Source organism: Bos taurus, chromosome 11 (assembly GCF_002263795.3).
Source record: "Bos taurus isolate L1 Dominette 01449 registration number 42190680 breed Hereford chromosome 11, ARS-UCD2.0, whole genome shotgun sequence".
Classification (NCBI taxonomy): domain Eukaryota; kingdom Metazoa; phylum Chordata; class Mammalia; order Artiodactyla; family Bovidae; genus Bos; species Bos taurus.
This window is the reverse complement of record NC_037338.1, coordinates 8,764,945-8,790,621: the sequence shown is the minus strand read 5'-3', so window position 1 is coordinate 8,790,621 and position 25,677 is coordinate 8,764,945. Positions and strand designations below refer to the sequence as shown.

General features: G+C 40.9%; 1 long non-coding RNA gene across 3 annotated transcripts in view; it reads left to right on the top strand.

Moving 5' to 3' along the window:
* The window catches only part of LOC112448748 (uncharacterized), an 80,741-nt gene that overhangs the window by 34,292 nt on the left and 20,772 nt on the right, over nt 1–25,677 (top strand). Inside the window, exon 3 of one of the 3 annotated variants that reach the window (XR_009496370.1) lies at nt 100–893. The exons of 1 other annotated variant lie outside the window; for it this stretch is intronic. This is a non-coding gene — a long non-coding RNA (uncharacterized lncRNA). Of the gene's footprint in view, nt 1–96; nt 894–25,677 lie in introns of those variants that run through there. One more of the 3 variants, XR_003037096.2, reaches the window with a different exon arrangement.

Below are 25,677 nucleotides of genomic sequence, written 5' to 3'. Positions count from 1 at the left end.
AGAAAAGCTATGACCAACCTAGATGGTGTGTTAAAAAGCAAAGACATCGTTTTGCCCGGTAAGGTCTGTATGGTCAAAGCTGTGTTTTTTTTTCAGTAGTTGTGTGTGGATGTGAGAGTTGGACCATGAAAGAGGCTGAACACTGAAGGATTAATGCTTTCAAATTGTGGTGCTGGAGAAGAGTCTTGAGAGTCCCTTGGACAGCAAGAAGATCGAACCAGTCAATCCAAAAGGAAATCAACCCTGAATATTCATTGGAAAGACTGATGCTGAAGCCCCAATACTTTGGCCAGCTGATGTGAAGAGCCGACTCATTAGAAAAGACACTGATGCTGTAAAAGACAGAGGGCAGGAGAAGGGGGCTACAGAGGATGAGATGGTTGGATGGTGACTCAATGGACATGAGGGCATGAAAGTTCTGCACCCCCACCCCACCCCACTCTGTACCTTGACCCATGTATCTCTTCTATTTCACTGTTTCTGAGTTGCATCTTTTGTAATAATCACTAATAGTAAAATAAAATGCTTCCCTAAGGTTTCATAAGTTGTTCTAGTGAACTGTGGAACCTGAGGAGGGGTAGAGGAAATCCTTAAATTTAGAGCCAGTCAATCAAAAGTATGGGTGGGTGGCCGCAGGGACTTTTGAGTGGCTTTCGAAGCGAGGTCAGTCTTACGGAGTTGAGCCCTTAACCTATGAGGTCTGGGTAGTTAGTGTCAGAACTGAACTGAATGGATGAATTAGTGTCAGAGAATTGGTGTGAAAACATGACAAGTATTTGATGTCTGATAAGAACCTCACACATTTGGTGACAGAAGTAGTTGCATAAAGAAGATATCACAGATAAATAATCAGACTTTCTCTAAACAAATTCTGCAGCCTTAAAAAGGAAGATCATCAGACTATACAAGAGACAGTAGGAGAGAATATTTTGGGAAAAAAGAAAAATACATTCAAGAAATAGAGATAAAGTTTGGATAACAAAAGCAATTTAAAAATAACTGTGCCTGTAAAATAGGAAGTAAAAGATGAGAGAATAAGAAAACATTGAATTAAAAAGTAATTTCATTGAGATGAAGAAAATATTTTCTGCCATAGCCATAGCAGAATGGGGGGCAGCTAAGAACACCGATATTGCAGAAAATTGATCAGTTTTATGGAAGATGAATTTGAGAAAATCCCTCAGGATACAGAGGTAAAGAACAACCATATGAAAATAATATGATGCAAATGAAGGCAAGGTAATGAAGAACAAATTTATATATAAAAAGGGTGGCCAAGAAATGAAATGGAATGAATAGAACAATTGGAAGGGAAACACTGTTCAAAGTTTTAATCAGAAACTGGATGTAAAAATGTTTTTTCTCAGCTGACATTTTTTCCATCAAATGAAAAGATATACAAAACCCTAAAAGGGAGTCAAAGGATAAAAATGGAACTGTGAGGACCGAAAAAAGGCATCAGAGGCTTTGAAGGTCTGCATTTCATCCTCCTGAATCTTTAATAATCTTCATTTAAAAAGGCTTAAGTGAAATACCAAACAAACACTACAACTTAGAAACATTTTGCTGAAACAATTGAATTTTATGGCTATAGAAGTCATTCAAGCAGGGAAAAATGGTAAACTATGATAAAAAGAGGTTTGGAAAAATGTGAATAGTCTCAGTCTAGCCATAATATTCTACACATATTAAATGCCAGAAAACCAACAGGGCTTTGTCTGCAGAGTTTGAGGAAAAAGTGACCCGATTTCTAAAATCTATACCAACCAGACTGTGTTTATGTGCGAAAAGAACAGAAAGACATTCTCAGATGTGGAAGGAACCTAGGAGGAAGTTTATCAATAATGTTTCATTTCTGAAAAAAGTATTTAAAATATAATAAAGTCAACTGAGACATTAAGCATAATACATTTTGAAACTTGTGAATTAAGAAGCTATAATGCATAAGAACCTGTGGTAAACATAATACCACCTAAACAAATCAATAAGCAGCACATTTTGATATCAGGGACAGAAGAATACAAATGTTACAAAGCTTGAAAGAAAAAGATGTAATAATAGAAGCATAATAAGTCTGGATAAAAGTCTCAGAGGAAAAAAAAACCTGTGAAGGGATCTGGGGGAGGTGGGAAGCCCTACGGTAATGCTGAGTTTATTTTTGTGGAGAATGATCTCTGAAACAGACATGTGTTTTTAAAAATTTTACAGTGTCAGTGACTAAAGATAGATACATAAATCCAAAATTATAAAGAGGAAGAAATTAAAGAAAATACTGACCAGATTTTAAAAATGCAGAAAGCAGGAAAATATCAAGAAAGCATTAAAAAAAGCAAAGACACAAAATATGATGTAACAGCCATATGCTGGTAAGTCTATCTGTCATGGCTTTAATATGAGGGGAAAACTCACATTTTAATACAAATAAAGCCTTAATTAAAGGTTAAGATGTTAACTCTATGTTGCTTATGAGTTATACCTAATACAAAGTGATAAAAGAAAATGTTATATTAAAGATGGCTAAAGATATACCAAAATATGCATTTGTTATGAGACAAAGTATGATAATTTGGATATGATCTAATGTGAAATGTTAAATATTATGAACCTTTGTTTGTAAAATCACATAGCACTGAAATATGTGAAAAAATTATTAACTGAAGGAGAAATGGAGAAATACAGTAATAGCAAGGAATATTGGTATACTTATTTTTCTATCTTTTCACACAAAGAGCTTACAAGAGAGGTATAAAATGTAAATAAAGAAAGGCCAAAAATATGTCAACATAAAAAATAATTTTTGAGATAACAGTGTTGCTAATTATATCTGATAAGAGTATAGTAAACATTTGTAATTAAAAATAAAACTATAGAAACTATCCTGGTTAGTTTTTTAAAGCAGTCAGAGGAATAAAATCAAAGTGTATAATACCTTAAAATAATGGTGGTAACATTATTACATCACATCAGTTCTTACAAAACATAGCCATAATTGTACTCAGGTAAAAATTCATAGTTTTTTATACTTTTCCATAAGTAAAAATGTGAAAGTATAGTAAATAAATGATAAACATTTTACACATACATTAGTATTATAAATAAGCTCAATGGAATAAAAATAAAAGTGAAAAATGAACTCAATAGCTGGCTTTTTGGAATAGACAGTACATAACAGGGGCTATAGACAATTAAAGAACTGTAAGAGAATATTTGTGCAACTTTATACAAATATATTTTAAATACTGAACAAAGTACATATCTTTTTCAGGGTTCAAATTATAAAAGAGTATTCAGTAAGAATTAGAAATATTAAAAAAGTCAGTAACCAAGAGGAAAAGAATGGAAAAAAGCTAGTTCTAGGCCCAAAGGGGTCTTGCTAAAACTTCAAAGAACAATTATTTTCCAGTTCATATACACTGTTATGTATTAATAGAATAAAAATGAAGCAAGTTTTTATTAATTCTTTTTATCAAGGTAGCATAACCTTTTAATCAAATCTTGCCCAAAATTGAACAAAAAAGAGAAAACAATATATCCATATCACGATTGAATATAAATGAAGAACTCTTCAGTACATATAAATAGAAGGAATTCAGCAGTATTTAAAAAACATACCCACCTTGACCAATTAAGGTTTATTCTGGGAATGTAAAAATGTCTTCACATTTGTTAGTATAACTCATGTCTATAGAAGGAGAAAGGAGCTTCTTCAATGGCTCTGTAATAAAGAACCCACCTGCCAAGGCAGGAGACTTGAGTTCCATCCGTGGGTCAGGAAGATCCCCTGGAGGAGGGCATGGCAACCCACTCCAGCATTCCCGCCTGGAGAATCCCACGGACAGAGGAGCCTGGTGGGCTGTAGTCCTCGGGGTCTCAAAGAGTCGGACGTGATTGAGCAACTAAACAATAACAACTACACAGGAGAAGAAGAAACATTATCTTATGAGGTCCAGTGAACTGTGCTTGATTATAACAACCTGAAGCAAAACACACATAGAATATCTCAAACTATAAAACAGCATCGTGTTCTGTGGAGAAGAACTGAAAGTATTTCCTTAAGCACAGGAGAAGGCAAGGCTACCCACCAGTACCATTGTTCTTTATTTTTCACAAAAAGTCAATGAATGCAATTAGGTAATAAATAAAAATGTGGGGTGCAAATACTAAGAAAGGAGAGAGAAAATTATCTGTCGATGACATGATTATGGACCCTGATGCTGGGAAAAATTGATGGCAAAAGGACAAGAGGGCGGCAGAAGATGAGGTGGTTGGACGGCATCACCAATTCAGTGGAAATGAACTTGGATAAACTCTGAGAGATAGTGAAGGACAGGGAAGCCTGGCATGCTGCAGTCCATGGGATGGCAAAGAGTCAGACATGACTTAGCGACTGAGTAGCAACGACAATGATTGTGGACTGGTAAAATTGAAAGGGGTCAATCAGGGACAACAAGCAATCAGGATTAGGAAGAAGCTTTGGCAGGTAAGAAAATAAAAATCAAATGTGATAACTTTTCCTAGAATTATAATAAGTATTAAAAATGGTATGATAATCTCGTATCCAGAAATATGCTTGGAAAGAAAAGTAAGTGGCTGACATGAAAGAGTAAAACTACTGAACAACATGATAAAAAAAGGCTTGCATAAATGAAAAGATTGCAGGGCTCTGAGATGGGAAGACTCAGTAATAATAAAAACACTAACTTCTTCCAAAGTAAAAAAAAAAAGTAAATTGAATAAAATTTTAATAAAATCTCAGAGATTGGAATTTACCATTATTCTAAATAATCCACTAGTAAGACTTAACACTCCAGAATGCAAAGAGAATTTGGAAAATAAAAATGAGGAGAGATTTGCTTTAACAGATACTAAAATATACTATAAAGCTGAAGATAGTATGGGCCTGGTGCAGCCATAGTCAGATTATTCAGATAAACTGTTAAAAGAAAATATAGATAAATATGCAGTTTTGGGGTGAGTGCAAAGTCTACCTTAGCAGAGTACTGAAGGCAAAGTGTGCAGGGAAACACAACACGTTTACCATATGGTGGTGTTGTTCGGTTGCTAAGTTATGTCCAACTGTTTTGGGACATCATGGACTGTAGCCTGCCAGGCTCCTCTGTCAATGGGATCTAGACAAGAAGACTGCAGTGCGTTGCCATTTCCTTCTCCAGGGGATCTTCCCAGACCAGGGATGGAACTTGAGTCTCCTGCATTGGCAGGCAAGTTCTTTACCACTGAGCCACCAAGGAAGTCCTTACTATATTAAAATAAACACAGATTAAGCAACCCACTCCCAGGTTCTATATCATTATAACAAACTAAAACATTAAAAAATAGTTAGAAAGCAAACAACAAAATTGAAGAATGTTCTTACAACTAAATAATAAAAGTTAACATGCTTAATATAATAAAGAGCTTTACTATATCAATAAGAAAAAAGCTGAACATCCCAATAGATCCATGAGAAAGTCATAAAGTATCCATCAGAGAAAAATACATGTGAAAATTTCAAACTGTGGCTATCAATGAATTACAAAAAAAAGGCACAATTTATCACAGATTTAAAAGAAAGAGAATAATCAGCATTTTCCATGTCTGGGAAAAAAGACAGGCCCTCCTAATTGAATGTGAGGAGTATTAACTGGTACAAGCTTTTAGGAGTATCCAGATGTAAATATGTGTGTGTGTGTACATAAACAAAAAGTACTCTAAGAACGTATTTTTTTTGTTCATCTAGCAATTTCATCTATAATATTTTTTTCCTGAGGAAAACAATTTAAACAAACTAGTTAACTAGTTTCTTTATAAATACTAATGTCTTTTACCTGTATGTCTTTATTTTTTGTAACATTTCAGGTAAATTTATTTTTAGTCATACCACCAATACAATTCTGAATGACATTTCCTTCTTTAGCATTGTTTCAAGGGCATAAAAAATGCTAATCCATGCAGCTCAAAATCCATGGTTTATAATTTCCCAGTATTTTCAGTGATGTTCATTGAATGAGAATTACAAACATAAAGACAATATTAAAAAACAAATCCAGGAAGAATCTAAAACGGTTCTAAAAAAAAAATAAAGTCTATTAAGAAATGCACCAGGATGTGATCTGGGCTTTAATATGAATTAAAAAACTAAACTAAATTTAAAACAATGATTACAACTTAACTTCTGCGCTGGACACGGGGTACTAATAAGCGCTTGAGTTAGAGAGGTGAGTGCCAAGACTATCTCTTCTCCGTTACACAGGGACATCAAGTGGGCACATCCTAGGAAAGAGTCCATCAGAGGGGACAGCAGAAAATAGAAATCCACGCTGGTGACTCAAACTCCAGGAGCTGTAAGATTTTGAGTGACACCTGTCACCCCCTCTTCATGAGAGAACTGCAGGGTCCACCTGGTGGCCTGTTGAAGGCAAAAGTACAGCGGCAGGCAGGGGTGTCCATCCCTGGTGGTGTGGTAGTGGGGTATGGCAAGTAAACAGCTATTACCAGCTTTCATAAACCAGACAGTTAAGGGTATCGTTAGCTTTTTACAAATTTTCAAAATAAATGGCCACTTAGTAGTTGTTTTGAAATGCTAGTGAATTACCTCGGGATCCTCTCCAGTGAGTCAAGTTTATTTCTCCAGTTTTGCAAACCCTGTTTAAAACCCCTAGTGACATTGCTCTTATGTAGACTTTTTCAACAGATATTAGGTGGAAACAAAGGGGTCTTGGGAGGAGGAAATGGCAACCCACTCCAGTGTTCTTGCCTGGACAATCCCATGGACAGAAGATCCCACAGTCCGTGGGATCGAAAGAGTCGGTCATGACTGAGCAGCTAAACCCCAACCCCACCATCACCCCCAAAGGGGTCTTGATTGAAGATCCTTCCTTACCACCTCCTCAGGCAGGGTTCCCTCAACGAAGTGGGAGACATTTCCCAGTTGTTTTTAAAAAAACAGATTCCATATTGAAAGATAATTTGACAAAATGATCTATAAACTGGGGACAGAAGGGAAATAAAGAATAAACACAAGAGTGGCATGGTGAGATGGAATTAGCCTTTGGGAAATATGATGGTACTTAAATTGGGGGCATTATTTTCCCTTCAAGTGTTAGCTAAACACTAACCCTTCCCTGTCTGGTTGTTTTGGGAAAGAGGTGCCTATAAGGAAGCTTTCATGGGGTTTGAAACTGTGCCCGTAAATCCCTTCTTGTCCCTGCACAACCTCTACCTCCTTGCCAGTTGCTTCCAGCTCTCCTCCCCGAGTTCACAAAACACACACATATATTTGAAAAATTAAATAACCCCAAGCAAACAGAGTTAGTGTCCCTTCTTCTCTCTTCCCTGTCGCTGTGTCTCCCTCCTCCCTAGCCCACCCACCTCACCGCCCTCCCCACAGAGCCAAACTAAGGGAACAGGCTCACTCCTTCTGGAGTCGCTGATGCCAGGGTAGATACATCTGTGAGTCATGATGTTAGTCTGCCTTGGCCAATCCACAGCACAGGCATAATGGGAAAAGGGTTTGTTTGGAGTCTCTTGGACAGCAAGGAGATCAAACTAGTCACTCCCAAAGGGAAAAAACCCTGAATATTCATTGGAAGGACCGATGCTGAAGCTGAAACTCCAATACTTTGGCCACCTGATGCGAAGAGCTGGCTCACTGGAAAAGACCCTGATTCTGGGAAAGATTGAGGGCAGAAGGAGAATAGGGTGACAGAGGATGAGATGGTTGGATGGCATCACTGACTCTATGTACATGAGTTTGAGTAAACTCGAGGAGATAGTGAAGGACAGGGAAGCATGGTGTGCTGCAGTCCATGGGGTCTGCAAAGAGTCGGACACAGCTTAGCGACTGAGCAACAACAGAAAGATGTGGCAAGGACCCCTATTTGACTGTCTGAGAGATGAGGCTGGTGTGGGAAGTGGGTAGGCCTGTCTCACTAATTGACTTCATAAAAAAACTCTATTGCCCTTTCCGGTATCAAAAATGGCTTTTAACAAAATTCTGTCACAGAAATGTCTATAACTGAAAAGAAACTCAGAAAACCAGGGGGTCTCCATTTGTCTGATTTTTAGTTTTCTTCCTTTATTGTTACAGCTCAATAAATTAAAACATACTCATATTTTCAAATGTTTAGATTTCATGATAATGTTTCCAAACAAGAAATTTTAAACTCATTTTCACTTGCTGAGAGCTAAATGGATATTTTTGAATGTGCTTCATTTTTAAAAAAAAATTTCAATAACTGACTTTAAAGAGAGTTTTCATTTTGAACTCTCCTGTTTATGGTAAATGTACATGGGCACACAGACACACACACACAGACACACACACGCTTCTCCAACCACCCGCTCAATCCTTTCTCTCACGTGTTTTGAAATATTTCCCCCACTTCCATCTATTTCAAAAATCAGCGCTTTTGTGCAAACCTATTCGGTAGAGCCAAGGCCTCACTGTTTACCATTGAAGAAATCTGAAATAAACAACCTTGTCCCCAGCCCCCTCTGGCTCCTTCAAACCAATTACCAGTTGAGCACAAATATGCCCAGTGAAAAACAAATAAACAAACAAAAAAAAACTCAAACCGTGGAGCCATCACTTCGGGGGAAGCAACAAAAGCTTTTATTTGCAAAGGCCCAGAGCTGGAGAGATTTTTTTTTTTTTTTTTTAAATGAGCAAAGACACACTGCTCCCTGGGAACAGAGAGGAAGCCAGGAGCCCCTGGGACACGGGGCCACTTCCCTTACCTCCCTGGCGAAAGGAAAAAGCCGCTTTAATTGCCCGAGTTTATTTTTTCACAGCAGTCTTTAGAGGAAGACCCTTGGCAATCTGCACTTTGAAGATTTATACATGGCAGTTACCAACTCTACTTTTATATATTTGAAATAAAAATAGCTCAGCAGCAATTTGCTTCTTTCTTACCCTTGTTTTAAAACTCATTTCTCTCCTACCTTTGAAGTGAAGAGGACTCTCTTAGTCACCAGCCCTTTTAGATGGCAAAATGTTAATCATAAGAATTTATTTTCTGTGCTAACAAATGTTCTCCTTGGAGATTTTTTTTTTTGTCATTTAAACAGAACTTTAAAAAAAGATATAAATTAAATCAGCTTGTTGAGAAACTTGCCTGGGGAGCAGCGCCTTCTTTTATAAGACTCTCCTGATCTCTGAAATGCTCAGTGAGAGCTTAGAGTTCCTACAGAGAGAAGAAAACACTCTTCGCTGAGACCTGAAGTCAAGGAGTATTTTCTTCTAAGGACATTTTATTCCAATGATCCAACAGGCAAACAGTAATAATGATAGCAGTGGTCGCAGTGGTTTAGTTGCTAAGTCATGTCTGACTCTTTCTTGACCCCATGGACTGGGGCTATTAGGCTCCTTTGTCCATGGGATTCTCCAGGCAAGAATACTGGAGTGGGTTGGCATTTCCTTCTCCAGAGGATCTTCCTGGTCCAGGGATCGAACCTGAGTCTCCTGCTTTGGCAGGAGGAGTCTTGATCTCTGAGTCACCAGGGAAGCCCGATAATAATAGTAATAAAGTAAAAATTTTCGAAAGAACCACAAATCACCCCACACATTTTCAGGGCGTCCCTTCTACCCAACGTTTCTTCAATTACACATGAAGATTGTAAGGCACTTCTCCAGCTTGCTCCAGAGCTCTGATCAGCAGATTTGATACGTGGATTTAGATCAATTTTTTCTTATGGCAAATCTATATGCTATTCTCTGTCTTCATTTGGCTCTATTTGCTGAGTGGCTGTTACCTGGGAGCAAAGGTCGCTCCCTGGCGGGTGAAGCAGCCCTAGTAATCTTTTACTCCTCCTGAGAGGAGTGTGAGATATTAAATCACACTTGACGTACCTGAAGCATAGCACCTTCATCCATATTTTATCTGCTGTAAATTTAATACCACAGCACTTTTTAGGGTGATGTATTTATTAACTGGCTGGGGATGAGCAGTACAGAAATTCAGTTTGTTCAGGAAAATAAAATGAAGACAGTCTGACAAGTTTATGAAGTAAGCACAATAGCTATTTATTACTTTTTAAGCACACAGTTTGCTGAAATGTCTTTAGCAGTGTTTGTTCAATAAATGCATAATGCTTTCTAAATCATCTCGGCTGATTTTTTTTTTTCCTTTGAATTTTAATCAAATTCTTTTCTCTTAAGGCCATCAGCAGGCCCCCACTCCAGGTGGCTGTTGTCGATGGCTCACCTGAGCTCCTCAGAGAAAGAACCGCATCTTTGTTCACAGGGGCCGCCCCGTGGGACTGTGGGAAATGGAATCACACTTAGACCTGCTGTAACTGGTCTCTGGCCCCGTAAGTCAGAAGATAAACTATTCCAGAGTGACACCAGGAGCAGGACTGCTCTCAACCTTTTTTTCCCTTTGCTTAACTTTTCATTCCTTTTTTCATTTGCTTTCTCTCTTCCTCCCTCTTTTCCCTCCCCTCCCGTGTCCCCTTCCTTTTTTCATTCTCTCTCTCCCTCTTTCTTTCACATTCCTCTTGTTTCACAGCATTTGTGCTCCAAATTCCCTCTTCTCCCTCCAGATTAATCACAGGCTTTGCTCTCAGGACCCACAGCCTGGCCCCACTCTCCCTTCCTCTGTCTGGTGTCCTGAGCTGTCAGCTACTTGTTGAAAGGAAGAAGGAGGTCAGCTTTGCTTATTTGTATAGACATTCAGTCTGATAAAGCTTTTTCCTTTCCCTTTTGGGGACGATAACATCTTGAGAGCCTGGGCTGAGTTTTAAGTCTCTGTGAGTTCTAGCGGAGCAGGGCAGCGTTCTCACGGCTGCCTTCCTGTTTTCATTTGTGGGTCACTTTCATTGGTGCCCCTAGCTTTCCGTCAGTATGCTCATTATCCTGAAGCTGATATCTCTATGGAGATCAGGACGGCTCCACACTTAACCTCAGGATGAAATTTAAGGGTGCGAGTTCCACAACATGGGACTCCAGCAGCAGTTCTCAAAGTGTGTTCTGACTGGAGCAGCATTAGCCTAGCTTCACCCCCTGCAGACCTGTTGGATGTGAAAATTCTCTAGTCCTACTCACTGACTCAGGACTGTCGCTGGGCATGGGGGAGGACTCAGTGGTCCACATCCTAAGAATCCCTCCAGGTGATCCTGATGACTGTCCAAGCTTGAGAATCACTGGACTGAAGTCTTGATGTGTGCTAGTCGTTCAGTCGTGTCCAACTCTTTTCGACCCCATGGTCCAGGCAAGAATACTGGAGTGGGTTGCCATTCCCTTCTCCAGAGGAGATTCCCAACCTAGGGATCAAACCTGTGTCTCCTGCATTCCAGGCAGATTCTTTAACATCTGGGCCACCAAGGAAGCCTAAGTAACCATAAGTTTGTTTTTGATATCTGTGGGTCTGTTCCTGTCTTGTAAATAAGTTCATTTGCACCATTTTAAAAATTAGATTTCACATACAAATGATATCATATGATATTTGTCTTTCTCTGACTTACTTCACTTACTACAATTGTCTCTAGGTTATCCATGTTGCTGCAAAAAGTCCATTGATAGAGACGGATAAAAAAGATATGGGACAGATAGACAATGGAATATTACTCAGCCATAGGGATGGTTAGATAGCATCACTGACTGAATGGACATGAATCTAAGCAAACTCCAGGAGATGGTGAAGGACAGGGAAGCCTGGCGTGCTGCAGCGCATGGGGTTGCAAAGAGTCGGACACGACTGAGTGACCAAACCACAAATAGGGAAAGGGTTTTGAAGACCAGGAGTCAGTGAGAGAAATGCTGGGGTGTGGACTTTCACGATGTGCAGTTGGAAGGGCTGCTGCCCTACAGGGGAGGCCGGAGGAGGGACGAGAGGAGTTGGGGTCATTTCATGGGGGATTTTATTCTGCACACTGGGTGGCTGGGATGAAAGGAGACACTCAAATGCATTGTTTTATGAAGAGGCTCTTGCTCTAGCATCTACACTAAAAGAGGAGATGTGATAAAATGCAAAGTAAAGTGTTGCTCACCTGCTCACCTGCTCAGCTCACTGGGACCCTTGACCCAAAGTGACTTTAATCTTAAGTGTGAGGCCAGGTCTTGCTGGTCCATGAAGAGAGGGAACCAGGGTGTCATAAATAGAAGAGCCCCACAGATGATTGAGTTCTTTTATTGTACTATCAGTTTTGACCTCTTTCTTCAACCAACCTTTGACAAAAAACTGCAGATGTGCAGCAATACAGACTCATGTGAGCCTCCTCTCTGTTTTTCTGAGTCTTTTGCAGAGGTGCTAATAAGGACTCATCATTCCAAACGTGGGCAGTGGTGAGGGGCTTAGGGAGAGTGAAGGAGCCTGCACTGTGCCCTAACACAATCAAGGTGTTTTCTAAGTTCTGTTTGCTTTTAATTTTGTTTTTAAAATATTTATTTATTTGGCTGTGCTGGGTCCTAGTTTGGCACTCAGGATATTTAGCTGTGGCATGTGGGACTTAATTCCTTGACCAGGTATTGAACCCTGGCCCCTGCATTGGGAGCTCAGAGTCTTAGCCACGGACCACCAGGGAAATCCCAACTTCTGTTTATTTTCAGAAGATAATCACAGTGATGTAGAAAGGGTTGCTGGTGTGAATATTGGCATTCTACCATCGTTTGTCCTATCAGGCTGTGTTTTCCCATTGATGCTGTCGGACCACTGAGCTCAAAGAAGAGCTCCCAGGATGGATGGCTCCCATTGGGTCCATGTCAGAGTTCCTCCAGAACCTGTATACAAGGTTGACCCTTGGAGGGATCCTGCTTCAGGCTGTCATCAAGACTCAGAGCTTTTACACACCTGTTCCCTGGTTTCCCACCAGCTTTCCCATTTTGAAATGGGGTGGGATCTGTTAAAACGCAGGAGGACGTATGGATGAGAGACCTGAGGAATGGCTGTAGCTCGAACGGCACCCCGCCCACATCACTGCCCACGTCCTTACTTTGAATGGTCTCCTGTTTGACTTTCAGAACCAAGAAATCTCTATTTCTGATGGTTTCAAATGGCAACAGCTACTGCACTGTACCTCTTATGAAGACATCGATTGTTATTGTTCAGTCACTGTGTCCAACTCTTTGCAACCCTCTGGACTGTAGCCCGCCAGGCTCCTCTGTCCATAGTATTCTCCAGGCAAGAATATTGGAGTGGGTTGCCATTTCCTTCTTCAAGGGGATCTTCCTGACCCTGGGATGGAACCCCTTCTCCTTGGTCTCCTCCATTGGCAGGCAGGTTCTTTACCATTGAGTCACCAGGGAAGCACTGGAGACATCCATAGAATAAAACAAAAGGCCGATTTGAAGTTAATTCCTTTGGGCAGATACAAACTCTGAAGGGATTCAAGCAGTTTAGGGCCATCTTCTCCTTGGTTCATGATATTTCCAGTAGCACGATGTGAATCTTCCTTGATGATTGGATGTTGTAAACCCTCTGGGTGAAAACATGAGTGAAACCATGGCACAGAAAGTCCTGAATAAAGGAGTGTACAAACAGAAGCAATATTTTAGCAGGATTTCTAGGAGGAAGGCAAATACGTAGAGGTCAGGCTTCTGGAGAAGACAAGGGAAGATGAGCCGAGAAAAGGCAGCAGACCCTTTGTTAATGAGCTTTCAGGGCAGCAGCTGAGGTTCTGCCATCAGCTCCACTGGCTGGTGGCCGACCACACCTGGTGAAGAGCGGCAGGTTGGCACAGGTGGTGTTGATCCTGGCTTTATTCTGCGCTGCAGCCGTGGCACTGATGGCCCCAGCAGGGCACGTGAGAGGGGGTCTTTCCGCTAATCCTTCTATCACGTGTCCACTCCACAGAGAAGTGCCTCTTCCCACCTCCTAGATCCACCTGAGCAGCTGCAAGTGTAAACAGAATGGCCGTTTTTGTTAAACAGAGCTTAACTATTTCTGAAGCAGCCATTTATTTGTGAAGACTATTTTATGTTAATTTAATTATAAGAAAATTGAAAAGTGTAATACATAGCTAAGCCCTTGAGGCCGGTTAATCTATTTGGATTGTAACAAATATAATTTTTATTAGCTCAGCCTATTTGGATGGAAACGAGTATAACCTTTCCATAGACATTACAGACTCTGAGTTATGGTCTATTTTTATGTAAAATCAGCCTTGAGTAGAAGAGAAAGAAAGTTCTTTTATCTGTCATCGTGTTATGGAATCATTACATTAATGAGAGTGGAAGCTGAGGCATCCTTATTATCTTAGAGTGGAGCTCATGTCTTGTCTAGGTGTGATAGGAAAAAAAATCAGGTAGTTATTAGAAAAAATGATCAGCATTATAGGGAGGCAAGGTATATTCTGAAATATCCCTTGGGTAAAATATGTTGATTTTCAAGAGGAAAAATGTGTCATTTTTTCAAACAATAGGACTATCTCTCTAGAACCTCAGCTATCTTGGAACACAAATGAGAACCTGGGAAGAAGCTGAAGAAGATACCAAGAGGCCAAAATGGTGATAGGAAATTTGAGTGCCTTGGAAACTATTTTCTTTCATAGAAGAGCCTCCTATCATACATGGGTTCCCAGCCCGGGACAGGCAACCAAGAGGGTAACCACTAGGTTGGGATTTCCGTCCTGAGCGCATTCAGCAAGACCAGAGCACAGTCTCAGGAGACAGACAGGCTGGGCTGCAAACCTAGCATCACTGCTTCTGACCGGGATGACCGTTTACTCCTCCGTAAGGTGAGAATGACGACTGAGTGGGGTGAAGATGTGGAGGGGTCAATCCATGTAACACACATTGAGCAGCTCCACCACAATGAGAGTCTGTATGCATTAACAGTATTGATATATTATTAATGTCACTGTGCAAACAAAGGCAGTATTATTGATATTTCCTTCTTTCCAAAATGCCTTTTTGTTTTATAGGCTCTGGTGCCCACAAGGCCTGACAATGTTGCACATTTTGGAACTTTTTTTTTTTTTTTTTTTTGCTAAAAACAGTTTTGAAATGTAAACGTTTTAGAAAGTTAATGAAAATCATAATTGAAAAGACACATGTACCCCGATGTTCATTGCAGCGCTATTTACAATAGCTAAAACATGGAAGCAACTTAAATGTCCATCGACAGATGAATGGTTAAAGAAGTTGTGGTACATCTATACAATGGAATGTTACTCAGCCATAAAAAGGAATGCATTTGAGTCAGTTATAGTGAGGTGGATGAATCCAGAGCCTATTAATACAGAGTGAAGTAAGTAAGAAAGAAAAACAAAGAAAAACAAATGTGTTAATATATATTAACATATATATGGAATCTAGAAAGATGGCACTGATGAGCCTAGACATAGAGAACAGACTTGTAGACATGGTGAGGGAAGAAGAGGGTGAGACGAATTGAGAGAGTAGCTTTGTAACAATCCCGGTGCTGTGTGACAACGTAGAAGGATGGAATGGGGTGGGAGGTGGGAAGGAGGTTTGAGAGGGAGGGGAAAAATGTATACCTATGGCGGATTCATGTTGACGTATGGCAGAAACCAACACAATATCATAAAGCAATTTTCCTCCAATTAAAAATGAATGCGTTTTTAAAAAGTTAATGCAAAATTTGGGGGAATTTCAGTATATTAAACCATGGTGCCTAAGGGAGCATGCACTGTGTGTCAGGCCTGGAACTAAGTATTTTTGAAAAATATTTATTTATTTGGCTTCATTGGGTCTTAATGGCTGCATGTGAGATCTTGTTCCCTGACCAGGGATTGAACCCAGGCCCCCTGCATTGGAGCACGGAGTCTTAGATACTGGAACTAAGTGTTTCTGATATGAGGTGGACAGATAGTATTTTACACAAACTGGAAAGCCTCTGAGGGCAAAAGCGAGTCCGTGGATAATTACACCTGAGCTCCCCTGAGGGTAATTGAGACAGGAACTGTGTGCAGTTCTTACCCCTGCTCTGAATGGTGGGCAGTGTCTTATCCATTCTGCAGATGAGAAAACGTGGGTTTAGAGGAATCACATTTTGGCAAAGAGATGGAGAAAAGGAGGAAAGAGCGGCAGATTTTATTTTCTTGGGCTCCAGAATCACTGAGGACAGTGACTGCAGCTGCAGAATTCACAGATGCTTGCGTCTGAGCACAGTGTCTGACTCCCAGGAAAGGAGTAACGCTGGCGTGTTGGAACATTCCTGGCACATGCGAAGGGGTCGGGGTGCCATGGAACAGGCACAGACACAGAATGAGAGGCACACAACGGCCTTTCCTCAGCCTCATCCTTAGCAGGCGTGTGGAGCTGAGGGTGCCAGTCCTCCTTGCCCCCTCCATCAGGAATGGAGGCCACCTTGCAACCACGTGGCCACAGGGCTTGGCTGCGGGCTTGTCTGGGCCTTTGGGACTTCAGCAAATGCACAGCAAGGAGCCGCGTGGTAGATGCCAGCCCAGAGGCCAAGTGCAGGCTGGGTTGCCCTGGAGAGAGACCCACGGGCCCAGCTGGCACAGCCCTGAGCACCCCGCAGGTGACTCAGGAGGCTCTTGGAAGCTCAGGTGAGATCAGCAAAGTCATCCAGAAAACCACATGGCGGGGAGGAGTTACGCATTGTTCGTCAGCACTCAGTTTTTATTCTTCGAAATTTAAAAAATTGATTTATTGGAGTCATGAGGCTGTGGGCATTTCATTCTGGTTTCTGTCCATGTGATTGTGATCAAATTTCTGTGCCGTAGATATTTTTTCTTCATGCTTTAAAATTTATTTTTAACTTGATTTTTTATTTTTGAATTGGAGGGTGCTTTACCAATCTGTGTTGGTCTCTGCTGTACAACCTGAATCAGCAATGTGTTCACACATATCCCCTCCCTTTGGAGCCTCCTCCCAGCCTCCCCCCGAGCTTCCTGTGCTATACAGCAGCTTCCCACTGTCTGTCTGTTTTACACATGGTCGTTAACACATATGTTAATGCTACTCTTCCAATTTGTCTTACCTTCTCATTCCCTCTCCATGCCCACATATCTATTCTCTATGTCCAGCATTCAGTTTTGATGTGGTTTGCTACACTCCTATTCTGTGCCAGACTTTTAAATCCTCATAAACACAAAGGAAAGGGGACACTCTTCTCCCCGTTTGACAGACCAGAATGTGCTCCTTATGTCATTCCTGGTCAGTGACTCTTTCACATCAGGACAGCCTGACTCCAAACTAGGAATTTCTGCTCTCTTCTATATTCTTCAGAACATGACTGTGTTTTCACTTAAAAAAAAACAAAAACAAAAACAAAAAAACCTTCAGTAGGTCAAACCTGTTTTTACCTTGGTGAATGTAATCTTTTCTTTCAGAGGGTATCTAAGCAATTTAAAGTTAATTTTCTCAGTAGTCATCCTGGGTAAGACAGGGAGAATCAAGTGTTGCTCCACAGAGGTCAACAGGATGTTTAAAAAAATTACTGCCAAGTGGATAAGGGCTGTCTTTACAAGAACCTGTAGAGAGGGTAAGGGGTAGAGACCTGTCCGGGGAAATGGACACCCTTAGTATGCTGGGTTTGCACTGGTCAGGGGCTGGCTGGTCTTGCTGTCAAAGGCTAAAGAGTAAATATTTTAGGCTATGAAACTCATATGGTCTTGGTCAGTGATGCTACTCAATTGTGCCCATGTAGGAAAACCACTCACAGACAATACATAGATGAATGGTTGTGGCTGTATTCCAATAAAACTTTATTTGTAAAACAAGCAATGAGACAGATTTGACTTCCAGGTCTAGATGACAGAACTCTGCTCTGGAGAATCTGAAGCAGCAGACACACGTTTGATCTTGAAGAATCTTTCTTTTTCCCACCTCAATATGACGGGACTTTGCTATGATTTTTCCCCTGTCCCTCTCCCTTTTCTCTGGTTTTTCTTCTTATTTTTCCCATACTCTTGCCTTGAAAAGTATGGGCAGGGCTTTACCTCTGGTGACCCTCAAGGTTAAAGGATGTACTGACCCTGTAGCAGCTAAGCTGCTGTGTGATTTTGCTGAAATCTGTCACCATAGGTGGTGACTGATTATAAGGCAAAGTCCTTGCATCCTCCTCATCAGCACCAAATTGTCATTCAGGAAACAAACCAACCAACCACGGTTGCCTTGTACTTGACCCTTTGTTAACCTTTTTTGCCCCTTCTGGGTGCTCTCTCAATCACTTTTTTTGTTTTTAAACTACTAAGTCCCATTTAGGAAAAGCTTTATACCTCGAAGCCATTTTGATCAATTTTGGCTTTTGGATTCTGATAGGGGTAAGCTGAGGACTTTGTTACCTCATGAGTTTAAGAAATTTCAAATGTTTTTAGTAAAATCCATGATCGATGTACTTCTCTGGCATAGATGAAATAAATAACCTGTTTTAATAGTCTGTGGCTTTGGATGAAGGGTTAAAAATGCCGTAGCTCAACAAATTAGATGTAAATAAAGGTGATGTGAGAGCAGAGTGATTAGATGATTCTAAAGTGGCCGGTCTAATGATGGAGATGGTAATGAAAAGTTTGAATCTTTTTTTCATAAAGTATGAGTTTGAAAAACCATAATATTTCTTAATCAGTATCTTGTTTTCTGTAAGACGGTTGTCACATCAAGAATTCTGATAATGATACCTATTTCATAAAGTCGTTATTAAGTAAGAATTAAATAAGATAGTGAATATGGAGCATTTGACATTTAGGAGGTGTTCAGTACATAGCAATGCTGTTTTTCTTCCCTTTAATAATAAGAGATAATAAAAGGAAACACCCAAGACACAGCTTAACCCAGGGTTTGAGTCAGAGAACTAGTGTTCCGTAGATGGTGATTTGGGAATTCCTATGGTTAATTTTATGTGTCAGTGTGGCTGAGCCATAGTGCCCAGATATTTGATCAGCATTATTCTGGTTGTTTCTGTGAGGGTGTTTCTTGGGCAAGATTAAGTCAGAGGACTTTGAGTAAAGTAGATTACCATCCATCATTGTAGATGGGCCTCACCAAATCAGTGGAAGGCTTAGAACATAGTCTGACTTCTTCTGAGCAAAAAACAATTCTGCCAGAAGATTTTCTCTGGATTCAGACTGCAACTGTTCCCCAGGTTTTCAGGCCCCCAATCCGCCTATCCATGCAGATTTTGCATTGACCAAACCTCCACTATCATAAGCAAGTTCCTTAAAATAAATCTCTCTCTTTCTTGCTCTCTCTCTATACATACATACACACATACACACACACACACACATATATATATTGGATGTATTTCTCTGGAGAATCCTGAGTAGTAACCATCTAGGTAATATTTAGGAAGCAGATTAGGCTAAAGAGAATCAGGAGCAAATAATGAAGGGGTTGAGAGGAAAATCAAACTTCGGATTAAAAAAAATGCTTTCTCTGCATCCAACAGTCATTACAACTTGCTAAGTTCCTGTAAAAATAGTTAAATTATACTTGACTACTACTGCCTGGATCCATGTCTTCTCTGTTGAGGGTGCCCACTGTCTTCCATGACAATCAGATGAGGAGATGAAAGAACAGTTGTCTTTTTCTCCGAACCTGAATTCATCTCAGAAACTGTGTGTGCGTGAGAGAGAGAGAGAGAGAGAGGAAAAGAGAGAGATTATTTTAATAAACACAGGAGGGAAGTGTGGGGAGGAGGGAAGTAAAGGACGTTTGGAGTTTCATATTTCCAACTTGAAAACCATTGTGGGAAGGATCAAGGTCCTTCAAAGGAAAAAGGATACAAACTTGAAAGGGGGCAGGATATGAGAAAGAGGGAGCATAATGGGCTGCTGAGTGGAGGAGGAAGCCGGCCACATGCGGTGCCCTGAGGGGAGCGTGGATAAACACAGCTAGAGGACGCTGGCTTCCGGGAGTGGACAGGAGCCGAGGGGGGAGCAGCTGATACAGAGATCCCTCCTGAGGCAGCAAGCAATGTGGGCAACTTTCCGCCGGTGCCCCAAACGTCTATGAGCCACATGTGGAAGAAAGATAAACCGTGAAAGCACTTAGAGTAGAACCCACGTAGGTCACAAGTTCTGAGGGCAGCTGGCGGGAGCAACTGAGTAAAGACATTCAGGATTTGGAGTCTTAGAAAAAGGCACGTGGGATTTTCAAAATCCCCTGGAAATCCCGGGTGACAGGGGACCAGTTTTAGCACCATTGGACAGCTGTGCTGGTGCAAACTGACCAATGAGACTAACTCTTAAAGAGCATTTTGCATGTTAATGCCAAGCCACTGCTGTATATAAAATGGATAATCAACAAAGACCTACTGTGCGGCACAGAGCGCTCTGCTCAATACTCTGTGACAGCCGATAATGAAAAAGAATCTTAGAAAGAATAGATATTGTATGTATAATTGGGCTACTTTGCTGTATCCCTGAAACTTTGTGATTCAACCATATTTCAATAAAAAATAGATTTTTATCATATGATATCACTTACATGTAGAATCCAAAAAACGTACAAGTGAACTTATTTGTACAATGGATCATTAATAAGGACCTACTGTATAGCACTGGGAACTCTACACAATACTCTGTAAGGACATATAAGGGAAAAGAAGCTGAAAAAGAATAGATAAATAAATACGTATAACTGAATCACTTTGCAGTTCACATGAAACTAACACAAAATTGTGAATCAACCATACTCTGATATCAAATTTAAAAATTGAAAATAAATAACAAATAAAATAACTTTTTCATGGAGGATGTGTTAGGGAATTTTAGCTAGAAGCAAAGGACAACATAATACTTAAACTCTGGAGTGTAAGTGCAATGACCATACACGTTAGAAACATTTTAAGTTAGCTTAGATGATGTTGAAAAGTAACCTGTCCAAGTTACCTATTACCTGTTAATATGTCCAGCTTACCAGTTAAAATATAGGCAATATAGGCAATTGTTAACTGTGGATGTGCTGTACTTCAAGAAGAGATGAATGGATTCTGTGTTTATTTCAAAGGATGCTGACCTGTATCAATGGATTACATATGACCTTGAAAAAAATAACTATAAGCCTAGTAAAAATAAGTGGATGGCAATCTTCCCAAACACTCCACAGTACTCTAAACGCAATGCCTCTTGGCAATTTAAAAATCTTTGTAGGACTGTGTACTTGAAAGGCAGAACAATTGGGGAGCATGCTTGAATATCATGAAACTAAAACCTGTCACTGGGGTGACTTGACATTGAAAGAAAAAACAACCCAGCCTTTTCTGTGCTTACTGATATTTAAACCTTGTAAATCTTGAAGTTGCACTGACATTTTATTTTTAAAACTGCAGAGGTGAATAAAGCCCAACACTGCTGGGTTAGGTTTATGGTTCCTCCTTGTCTGTGTAAGTTTCTGGAAAAAATTTTTTTTTTTTTTAAAAAGGAAGAAAGAAAAATACAATGCACTCTATCCAGCGCATCCTTTTATGTCGCAGTCTGTGACTGAGCACGATGTGGATGTAATCTACTTCTGTAGGTGAGCGTCAGTGTGTGCAAATCCTCCCCGGAGAAGTGTTTTCCTTCTCATTACGGGTCTCATGCCAGGACGTCCCTAATATGTGTGTTTGCTTCGGGGCTGGTGAGCAGAGCAGCTTCCTGCCTCGCGGAGACATTGCTAGGCTGTTACCCCTGGCATATACTGTGCTGCGATTTTAATTAAAGCATTTGAATGCTGGCAGGTCAGTATTGTTAGGAGAGATGTCTGATTAATTGCTTACTTCTTTGTCACAGCTATAAATGGGATGTTGTGAGGGTGCACGTGAGAATCCAAACAATTCCCCTGGAGTGGAGGGTAAATGGACTTCAGAGCAATCAGCTCCTTTCACTTGGAGCCGGAGATAGGACAAAAGCACTGGTCAGCCAATGATCCCATTTAAAGATGCTGTAGGTTAAAAAAATGCTTCCCAGTGATGGATGGTGGACCAGAGCAACTCTCTATGTGCGATGCCGCCAGCCCCAAGGCACAGGGAGGATCGGCAGGTAAAGAACTCTGCTCTCCGCCAGCCAAATTAATAAATGTGCAAATTAAAAAGGATGTCAGAGCACTAAAGAAACATCTGCTAACTAAAGTAAAAAAGTAATGATGATGATGATAAATAGAGAGAGACAAAAGGGATTTCTGCTTCGGGCAAATTTGCATCCAGCTGCACCCTACTGCAAGGAGCCATCAGAGTTCCCACGAGATTCTTTCATGGGAAAGATGTTTTAGAACATTTTCTTTGAGAGACTAGGTGATAGACAATTGACATTTGAGAAATCTATTCTCCAACCCTGGTCACTGTCCCGGCTCGCCCTGACTTAGGGTTTCTCAGATTTGGTGTTCTTGACATTTGGGGCTGAATAACTCCTAGTTGTGGAAGCTGTCCTGTGCATTGCGGGATGTTTCGCAGCATCTCTGGTCTCTGCCCAGTAAGAGGCCTGTGCTCACTCTCCTCCTCCCCAGTCATTAAAAATAAAAACATCCTCAGATTTTGCCAAATGTCCCATGGGGAGCAAAGCTGACCCCGGTTGAGGATCACTGCCTTAGCTCAACTTGCTGAAACATGGTACCCTTCACTGGATCATGAACTGATGGACAAACAATATTCACAGTAGCCCAGGACAGAGACAGGGCCTTAAGGACTCACTTTTAATATTTCTGTATGGTAACAATTGGCGTTGAATTGCATCCAGTGAACCATATGTTATACGTAAGAGTTAGAAGGGATAAACCCTCAGGAAATTAAACATATTCACCTCTTAGAAATCTGGGCCACAGTGCGCACTTGTACACACAGTTCTCTTTTCAGTGCTCTCTCTTTGCTCCCTTCTGCAGGAAATTTGGAGCAGAAGTGATGCCTTTTCCAGCAACGTGATGAACAGTTTTGATTTTCATGAGGCAGTCCATCAACGACTCTTTTCACGACATAAAACGATGAAAAGAATCATGTAGCTAAACAGAGCATCCTAAGATCTTCCTCATGAACTTCCTGTTTAGAAACAACGAAGTAATTACTAATCGTAATTATGTCCCGAATCTTTACAGCCAGCTGTCTGCTCTTTTTGTTGTTCATGAAGCAGGTGAAGTCAATACTCATTTTTGGAATTTGCAGGAACCACTTGGGAAAATTCATTGCTGATTATTCACTGAGACAATTTGCTTCACCTGTGTATTCATCTTTAGCAGACAGACGTTTTCTATATGACATCGTTTATAATGGCGTAACTTATAATTGATATCGGATGATGAGATTGTCACTTCGTGAAACTAGAAGAGAGTCAATGAAGTGCAGCAGTAGATAAATGCTTAGGATATTATATTTAGTACATTTCTGTTGCCAAAAATCAAGTCTTGCCAGTTATTTCTGTAAATAAGGGCTAAGTCTACAGTCAAATCCATCTAATACAATAAGCTCTAAAAATATACTGTAAGCATGCTTAAGGATTCTCTCTTCTTCATACAGTTTTTCTATTTTCAGTTTACTAAAATAGTCATCATAAAGTGGAATATTGACATGTGAAAAAGTATAACGAATAAATGGGCTTCCCAGGTGCTTAGTGGTAAAGAATTTGCCAGCCAATGCAGGAGATGTGGGTTTGATCCCTAGGTCAGGAAGATCCCCTGGAGAAGGAAATGGCAACCCACTCCAGTACTCTTGCCTGGGAAATCCCATGGACAGAGGAGCCTGGTGGGCTACAGTCCATAGGGTCCCAAAGATTCGGACATGACTGAGCGACTAACCAACAACAATGTGATGGATAAATACAATTAAGTTTCCAGTCCTCCCAGTGGTCCACATACTCCTGTGTGTGCATGCACGCACGCACGCACACACACACACAGTCATGAGCTTCAGTAAAAGTCACATTTCAAAAGTTTCAGATGAGACTTTAGAACTAACCAGAGCCTTTCTTATATCAAAGACTTCCTTCTGCAAACACAGCCCCGACCTCTTCAATATTAAACAGTTGGAAAAACATATTCTATTTCCCTTATTTTTCCTATGATAAAATAGGATATTTAGCATTCCCACTGTGATATGCTTAATTTGAAACCTAACATGGCCCATTTTGTATCATTCTTTCCTTTCACTTGGCTTTGGGGTGTGTCTCCCAACACTTTCTCACTTCCCCGAGCCACCTCCAAGTTTATTTTACAATTTGATAGGAAAAACAGCAGATGAAAAGGCACGTCAAGGTCCATAATATTTACAGGCTAACCCCTCGCTTCAGACCAATTCGGCAGTCTACAGAAATTTGCACAAGATTTGAATAAGCATCCAAATTTCAGGGTTCTTGTCCAAATGCAATCTTACAGTCTTTCTTAATTCATCCAGCTTTAACAGAAACCAGACAGTTTCTCCATCTTGGATTACAGAGCAGCGGAGGGTGCCAGTGTATTTATTACCGAGATTCTGAGTACCCTTTGTATAGGACGGGGATACTAAAATTATGCTCGAGTTTTTTTCCAATATACTGTTCATAGATACACTGAATATTCATCCATGCATATAGATGTGCCTTTGGTGACAAGATCACAAAATTTTGGGAGAAATGACAATTCAAAGCAACTGCCGGGAGAATCAAAGAGCCACAGAACTTAAAAGTTCTTTGGAAGATCCCTTCCCATTTCAAAGGGAAAACTGTCCCCTTTCTGGAGAGAGTCTCTAGAGAGGACGCTGCTCCGGCCTCTTTCCTGTCTCTGTGACGTTGGATGACTTGCTTTTGTTGCGATCTAGAGACTCTCCCTCTGTCACCCATCTCCTTGTCAAGAGGCAGAGAAACATGAGGTCTTCCCTGAGCACTGGTGGGCATTATTTATTGTAGAATAACAATACAGTTGGGAAGCATTTGTGCTGACAGGCTCTGAGCCATTACTGGCCACCAGAGAGAGCGCCTGTGAAAAGAGACGAGGAACAGCTGTACAGATGTGGGTCAGTGGCCATATGACCTTCCTTCGTGCCGACTGGCCAGGGAAACCACTTTCGTCTATTATAATTAAATGATGATGCGAGGTTAGAAGAAAGGTATGCCGTTCAGTCAGTGGATCCCAGGTTGGATAAATTCTGAAGTACATCCCAACCATAAGTCTAATTTAATCGACTGAATGTTCTCATGAGAAAAAGTAATACACGCAGCGTGCCACACACAGGAATCACAGAGTTCTCGGTTAAGCAGTTAAGGGGCAGAGAGAGGGTCAGTTTGGCAGGATGGGTGCCATTAACGGTAGGGGTTGGAAGACTGGGAAATGGATGGGCTTGGGAAAAATAAGTCTTTGGTGGAGATTCGTGTTCACACTTTTCACACGAGTGGCCAGTTTGTTGTGCTGGATGGACTGGGGCCTGGGTGTGAGAACACCTGAGTTCCAACTGGACTTTGAACAAGCTTCTTTTTTCTATATTAATGTGCTGGATGATGTGAAACCAGTGGTCCTGTCCTGCCTTGGTCACTGTCTCCCTCTGAGTGTGTGAGATTGAGAACAGATACACAATCATTGGTCTTCCCTGGTGGTTCAGGGGTAAAGAATCTACCTGACAGTGTAGGAGGTGCAACAGATGTGGATTCAACCCCTGGGTTGGAAAGAACCTCTGGAGGAGGAAATGGCAGCCCACTCCAGTAATCTTGCCTGGGAAATCCCATGGACAGAGGGGCCTGGGTGGCCTATGGTCCATGGGGTCACAAAGAGTCAGACACGGCTGAGCATACACAAACACAATTATTACAAACACACCTGCTGTCTCCATGCAAACCTCGTTGTAGAAAGGGATCTATGTATATCCAGACTCTATCAGTGAA